The 7,738-nt window shown below is 39.1% G+C and overlaps 1 long non-coding RNA gene across 1 annotated transcript; it reads right to left on the bottom strand.

Moving 5' to 3' along the window:
* Window positions 1-875: 875 nt before the first annotated feature.
* Window positions 876-3,722, bottom strand: LOC117005050. Its single transcript, XR_004419755.1, has 2 exons — window positions 3,478-3,722; window positions 876-1,445 (listed from the first exon to the last, which is right to left on the bottom strand). It is a non-coding gene; the product is annotated as an uncharacterized LOC117005050 (long non-coding RNA).
* Window positions 3,723-7,738: the final 4,016 nt, after the last annotated feature.

The following is a 7,738-nucleotide window of genomic DNA, read 5'->3' on the forward strand; positions in this document are numbered from 1 at the left end:
GTTTACTTCCTTTTTCACTTGCAGATCTTGTCCATCTTGACAAGTGATCCAGGGTATCAAAAAATTTCAGAATCCTTCATTCAAAATGAGCAGGCCCATGGAATGGGTTTATTTGGCACACAGAAGGCTGTGCCATGGGCACTGGTGCAAGGATTGGCAGGAGGCTCCCTGTTTTTGGCAGCTGCAGTGCTTGCCTCACTGTGTCCCATTTTCATGGCTCCAGAACCACAGTCCCCACAAAGGTTGCCCTCATGCTGCACAGCACTGACCCCACAGGAAATGCAGGCACAGGAAATCAGATGGGTGCATGGTTCTGTGACCTGAACCCTGTTGTGTGGTCACGTTAGTGCCAGCACTGTTCTACAGACTGTGCTGACAGGTAAGTTCTAGTTCTCACTTGTATCACTACACTGTAAGAGTAAAATAAGAATAATACTCTCTGTCATCTCTGCTAGAAAGCATCTGGGAGACCTGACTAGGTACAAAATGAAAAACACATTTTCTTGTTTGAACCACAACAGCTTGAAAAAAGACCTTGAGGCTGATTTTTCAAAGTTCACACAAGCTCTGTTGGTTCTGAGAGCCAGGAGAGCCTTCCAAAGATCGAAGTACCTTATGAGACATTCTTTTTTTAATATTGGTTTCTATATATTAAAAAAATTTCCATTAACTGGAATGATGCTGTTCAGCCTCAAGTTTTCTTAGTACTTAAGAGTTATAGAAGAAATGACAAAGACTTTTAAAAGTAGCTAATTTCCTCCTTACTGATACAGGAGAATTTCTTTTGTGTTTTCTACTGATTATGAGTCAGAATTTCTGGCTGTTAGCCAAACACAGTACTTGGAGCTTTTGATTTGCATATATAGGCCTACAAGTTAGACAGATAACCTCAATCAAAATTTAATATAACAGATTATATGCAAAACCAGTGAGAAAAGATTCATTTCCCATATTGAGTGCTTTTTGTCAGCAGTGCAAATTAAAACAGAGAATTACAGATAGAATTCAAGAGGAGTCTGCTTTTCATTTTCTTTTCCAACAATATGCATAATGCAGTACATTAGCTAAAAGAACATTCAAAGGAGGCAGAGACATGGTTCTACCAGATATGTGTGGGCATAAGAACAAAAAACATTTTCAGCAGCAGGAATGTGAAAGTACTTCCATGTCCTTCCCAGTGAACTGGGAAGAATTCAGAGAGCTAAAGGATTACAGACACACTTTCTGTGAGCCCTCTCTGTATGATAATATCAGAATTTACTCCTTGGCATGGAGTGTGCTTGACTTCTGGCAGGACAGTGGGCAGGAACAGATTTCTTTCTGGAGTGAAGGGGGTGAGACTTCCCCAAAACATCAGTCTGTTACTGCTTGGTGGTGCAGATGCAAAAAGAGGTGAGGTTTCCAAAGCAATCATAAGCAGTCAATTCCAGGATGATCTGTAAGATCTCAAAGTAAATAAATTTTGCATATTTAGCCTCAAATTTGTGGTGCAGTGTCCCAGAACACACCTGTAGCAGTGTTCTCCACTTGATCTCCCTCTAGGGAAGGTAAAATTCCAACAACTGTAAAACAATGCAAACATGTTCTCACATGGTATTAACTAATAACAGGAGAGCCCCAGAAATCCCATTATGTGTGAAGAAACAATGACAAGGTGATAGTTTATGGATGAGACAGAGGACTGAATAAATAAAAACAGGAAGGAAGAGTAGAATGGTAGGAATCCTCCTCTGCACAATGGCTTCCAAATGATCAGAATGCACCAAAACTTTGCTTGGCTACACAGCTTGGTATCAAGGAGCTGTGGATATCCCAACATCTGCAGCAAGAGCCAAACATCCAAAAAGCATGAGAGGTGAATGGCAACTCCTTGTTTTCATAAATAAATTGCATTTCTCTTGTACTGAGAGCAGTCTTTCTAAACTATGCTTGTTTGCAGCAATGCCAACATCTTTTTTTGATCCCAGGTATCTATTCTATATAATTGAGGTGCTGCAGGATTTGTTTTTGTGCTTCTCCACGTGTGATGGACACAGGCAAGCATGATGAGCAGGTGTTTAGTGTGAATTCATGCAGATCCAAGATGACATCTCCCCAGGACAAAAGGTGACATGTAGGAAAGGTGGCTCAGAACTGTCATCTCCCACCAGCAAACCAGAGCACCAGAGCACCAGAACACAGGCCTGAGCACTGTCCTGGAGCTGTCCTGATTGTTAAACTGTTCACAGTCCCTGCAGAGCTTTGGCTCAGTCTGCAGCTCTCCAAGACACTGCCAAGGCATGGTTCAGGAATTAACACCAGTCAGGGATCATTGCCAGCAGGAAGCCTGGTCATGGCTGCTCTGTCTGAGAGGTAAGAGTTTTCCTAAAAGCCTTGCTGTACCATCTGAGATCTGCAGCTCAGACCTGTGCCAAGAGGATGGAAATGTTAGATCCTGGTTTCCCTGCATGCCTGGGCTCTCTGGAAACTAAACTAAAGTTGTTCCTCAGTCTTTTCAATGCCTGTCATCAGACCACTTCCACAGGAGGAGGCCAGCACAGTTCCCACTATACTGCTCCTGCTTTGGCAGAAAATGAGCTGTGCAAGGAGCAATCCTCAGATGTACAATGATGAAGGTACCAAGGGTCATGATTACTGGCAAATCATTCTGACACATGAATGGTGATAGATATGTCCAGTTAAAGACTGCATATTGTACATTACCACAGCATTGATGTAATTACAAAATAAGCATATATTTATAACATAGCAAGTGCAGATTTAACAAATTTCATCCAGTCAGATTCTGAAAGCCAGGAGAATCTGACTAACAATGTTAGAAAATGGTGAAAACAACAGTAAGGAAAGGTTTATAATAACATAATTTCAAGTCAGGAAGAACTTTTGTTTCAAAGTACCTCAAAATAATCTTATTTTAATAGTTTTTCTTAAGAAGAGGGTCTGAAATCTTATCGGAAGAGCTTTAGAAGCAACAAACACCTAGACATGACCCTAGAACATAAAAGTCATCCCCACAATAAGTCAAAAAAGTTCCCCAAAATAGGAAATGTAATTCAGTGTAGCTTCATTAAGATTATTATTTTATTCTCAATTAAAATTTTTATTATGTGTTATTATGCAAAGTACCTTTAGACTTTAAATGACTTTGAGTCTTTAAATGCAAAATCACAAGATAACTAGAGAGACATGCAAGCTCAGTAGATAATTGAAGGTAAAAAGTGAGTTCAAAGAAAAGGAGTGGCTCAAGGAGAACTTCCAGGTGTTGATGACAGATGATCAAACAAACAAACAAAATTATTAATTGATTGTGTTCTGTTACTGATGCAGAGGTTATAGTTGTAATATTCCTAGATAGGTATCAATTAACATATGAAAGCACAAGGTAGTTAACATGAATCCTCAAAGTTATACTGGTCATGCAATCAAAGCATTTTCTACTGAATATCCTCGACAAAATAAAAAGAAAATAACTCTTACCTTTGTAATTGGTAACTGATAGGTCCCCATTTTGGGCCAAGTTAGTAACTTGCAGCAGAAAGCAGCCAGTCCTCTCAGCTCTCTGGGTACTCAACTCTGCAGGGAGAGCAATTTGAATTTAGGTTATTTGAAGTCATATTGACTTCCCTATACATGGTCTTTACTCCTTCAACAATGAGCTTAGAGAGCCAAACAAATACAAGCAACCAGCAGGAATATCTCTTGTTTTAGTGAATGAGGACAAAGTGCTGGAGAAGTGAGCATCCAATGCAGCAGTGAGAATCCAAGTACAGCAGAGCAATTGCCTGCTGTAATCATGAGACACGGGATACAAAGATCTGATTGGAAAGAACAGATGCCAGATGCCAAGGAAGTCTGCCACAAAGTGTGGAAAAGTGCTACTGCTGGATGAATAAAATCAGGAATCATGTAGGAAGGGCACAAAACTTATGTACTGGAGGAGAGTGAAAAGCAGGGGGATGATTGAAAAATCTGTAAAGTCCTGTATCAGGTGAGATGCAAATGATTTCTGTTTCTGCAAGCATCTCTGCAAGCTTCACAGATAACAGGAAGTGTATCACCTTCACTTCTTCTAACTAAATACAAATTTATTTTATTTTCTGCTATACATAAAAATGTGGGTGGGAAATGTGGGAGGCTCTCTTAAGCTGAGTGAAATATGTTCTTTATGCCCAGTACTGCTGTGGTCCACACAAGACCCATTTCCACTGGGAGCTGACCATGGGTGAGTGGTAAAAGTCTCAGTGCTGCACTCCAGTGGGTCTTGGTAAGATGCTTTGGGACCACAACAGCTTGGGGGAAAGGAGTGAGAGAGAGAGCAGTCATCCTCCTGTCAAATTTCCTCAGGCCCATCCACACTACTTCTGATGGAATGAGGCTGATCATATGGAAGATATTTTAATTGCACAGTAGTAAGCATTATTCTACTACCTGAACTAATAAAATTATCAGTAATTCAGAATTATCAGAAATATGACTATCTGAACTGATATTTAATATCTAGAAGATTATAATGACAAGCATTTTGTGTCTGGATACTTCAAATCAGGACTGTAACACATTTGTATTTTGACTACATACACTACTAGAGTAAATAATGTATAGCTAATTAAGAATATAGGAGGCCCACCCATATGTGAAACCCAACAGGTCTAATTTTATACCATATTAAAGATACAGAATTGCTGATATGCAGACATAAACATATGTGGATATATATATATCAAACCAGTCTCAAGCATTCCATATGAAATTTGCTGGAAGCAGGCCATTAATTATTAAAACTGAGGCTAATCCTGCAATCTTATTACAACAGAAGTTTTGTTTTTATCAGGACTTGAGGATCCATATTCAACAAATATTATTTCACTGCCAAAATAAAATACAAAATACTGGTACAATGTGGTTGATTTAATGGAACAGTCAAATGCCACTCCTAGGCTGTTAATACACAGAATTTACTTTCTGGTGTTTGAACAAATATCTGTGCTGTTCTTCAGATCTGTGAGGTTTGCTGTCATTCAACTCATCAGCAAGACTTCCACTCCTGGGAGTGGAAACTCAGTTTATTTTAAGGTTTTTGGTGATAAGGGAACAACTTTTGCCATTCATGTCTGCAGAATCTGACAGAAATACCTTAGCAAAAGGCTTAGTCCCACCAGAGCATTGATGTAGCATAAAATTAGGGCAAGTTCAGGAAAAATATTTTTAGTGCATTCTGCTCATTAACGCTAAAAAAGAAGCTGAGGGAACCTCAATACCCAAACAAGTACACATCAAATATTTATCACCAAATCACACAAAACATTACAGCTTCAATGGTAAAGTTGAGTGAATGATACAATTTTCTTATCCATAAAAAACTTATGTCCCTCATTAATTCTTTTCGCAGCAAACCTGCTTCACTATTTATCCTCTGGGTAAGCAGTTAGTAGCAACATTGCTCCTGGGTAGTATGTGCTGACTTTTTCTTTAATATCTGCTAGGAGAGACCACATATTTCAAGCTGCAAAAGCAAAACTAAAAGAAACTCCCAAAATGAAGAGTTACTCCAAGCATATAAATAGCTCTTGGTATGAAAGGAGTGCTGGGCAGGAGGAAACATGTACTTTCTCCTTGAAGAAAACTGGAGAGCACTGGAATTGCAGATTTATAAGCTCTTTCAAAAAACATCAGCCTGAGTCTGATGACTCTCTCAGTCAAATCAATTAAGATGAAATTTAAAGTTGCTATAAGAAAAAATATTTTAAAAATTTGTAAGGAAAACATTTAGAACTGGAAGAAGTTTCTTATATACAAGAGCAAGTAAGTTCTGGAATAGATTTTCAATGAGAAACAGAAGCAATAAAGATAATGGCACTATATTAATGAAAGGGATTGTATTCAATATGATAACAGGGCAATAACAGGTGATTGGAATATGTTCCCACCCAGAATGTAAATGTTAATCTGAATTAACAAATAATTAGGCCAAATGAGGTATGACTACCAAAAGATTAGTGTCCAATTCTCAGCTGGATACCAGGGCTGGGTCTACCCTGTCATTGTTTAAATACAGCCCCAGCTTAGTCAGAAAAAATAAAAGGAGCCCTTAAATCTTGGTGTTCTCAACCTACAAAGCTAGAACTGAAAGCACCACAGATTAGCTCATCTCTCACAGCCCTTGTGAGTTATAAACTGAATTAAAGAATGTATTCATTTGGGTGCAAGACCATTATTCCCTTACAACAATGTAATAGAAGTTAACTATTCAAATGCTCCAAGTCCTCTCATGTTTTCCAAGAATATATATCCTTGCCCAGAAGGAAAGGTGAGTTTTCCCAAAAATTACTGAGAAAGGTTAACAGTGACTCATTTTAACTTTAGTCCTACAGACTGTGAGACAGTTCTGAACATTATGAGATGTTTCCAGAGGTTCTGGCATCACGTGGAAGTACCATGAAGTCAAAGAAGGTGTGGCACCACCATAAGCACAGAAACTCAAAATGAGTCTCAAATCTAGATCAATTAGAGTGGAAAAGAGAAGACTTTGAGGCGACAAAATTGCAGCTTTCCAGTACCTGAAGGGAGCCCATAAAAACATGGAGAGAGACTATTTACAAGAGACTATTTGTGGGTAGGACAAGGGAGAATGGCCTCAAACTGAAAAAAACTTCTTTACTATGAGGGGGTGAGGCACTGGAAGTTTTGGATACTCCATTTCTGAAAGTTTAAGACCAGGTTGGATGGAGCTCTGAGCAGCCTGGTCTAGTGAAAGGAGTCCTGCATAATGCAGAGAGGTTTGAACTGGGTGTTTTTTAAGGTCCCTTCCAACTCAGGTTATTTAATTATTCTGTGCTGATGATTCTATGAAAGATTACTGTAGATGAAAGTAGCTTAGGGAAGAAATTGTCCTGTGGTATAAAGTCAGGGCAATTTTTGTTGGAGGAAGAATACAAAAGACTGCAGACAAGTTAAGGAAGGCAAACAAGGGTGGAGGCCAAATCAGTTCTCAGCTGCCACTGGACATGACAGTTCCAGGCCATGTCCCCTCTGCCACTCCAGCTGACACAGGAATGCATTGTCCTCTTTGTCCCGCCCAGGTGACCACAAGGACTTTCTCCTCTGAGTCAAATGTCACTGCTGAGCTTCAGAGTTCAAGTGGCTTGCAGACACATGGAGTAAATGCTGGATGCCTTGTGGAGCCCTCAGAAACTTTCTGAAGTCAAATGTTGAACTTGTCTCTTGTAACACAAAACCACAAACCTGTCATTTCATGTGCCTTTATCACATTAGATCTGGAGTTGTTTTTTTTTTCCTTTTCAGTCTTGAAATGAGCCAAAGTAAACCTATTTTTCATGCACTACTATTAACCTATAAAATCTAAATTTTCTCTTTTGTTAGAAGGGTTTTGCAGCCTTGGTGAATGTGCCTGTTTAAACTTGGTGTGGGTATTCTGCAGATTTTTTTTAGTGTCCCTGCGAAGGGTTTGCATGCTTTCTGCAAAGAAAGTAAATAGAACAAATGGCACCACAAGTTGGTCAATTATTAGCTGTTGCATACTCAGATCATGGCCTTTCTTTACAAGGACACGTGTTAATATATAATAGAAATGTATTTCAGTTCTTTTTAAATTGATTTTTCAGATGCACAGTGCAATCTTATAAGGTCAGCTGGAAAGTAAGTGGCCAAAGACAGGGCTTTCAGAATAAATGAGCCACTAGCCACACATCATGAGAAATAAAACTGCAACTAAACCTAT

The sequence above is a fragment of the Catharus ustulatus genome, chromosome 1 (assembly GCF_009819885.2).
Source record: "Catharus ustulatus isolate bCatUst1 chromosome 1, bCatUst1.pri.v2, whole genome shotgun sequence".
Lineage (NCBI taxonomy): Eukaryota > Metazoa > Chordata > Aves > Passeriformes > Turdidae > Catharus > Catharus ustulatus.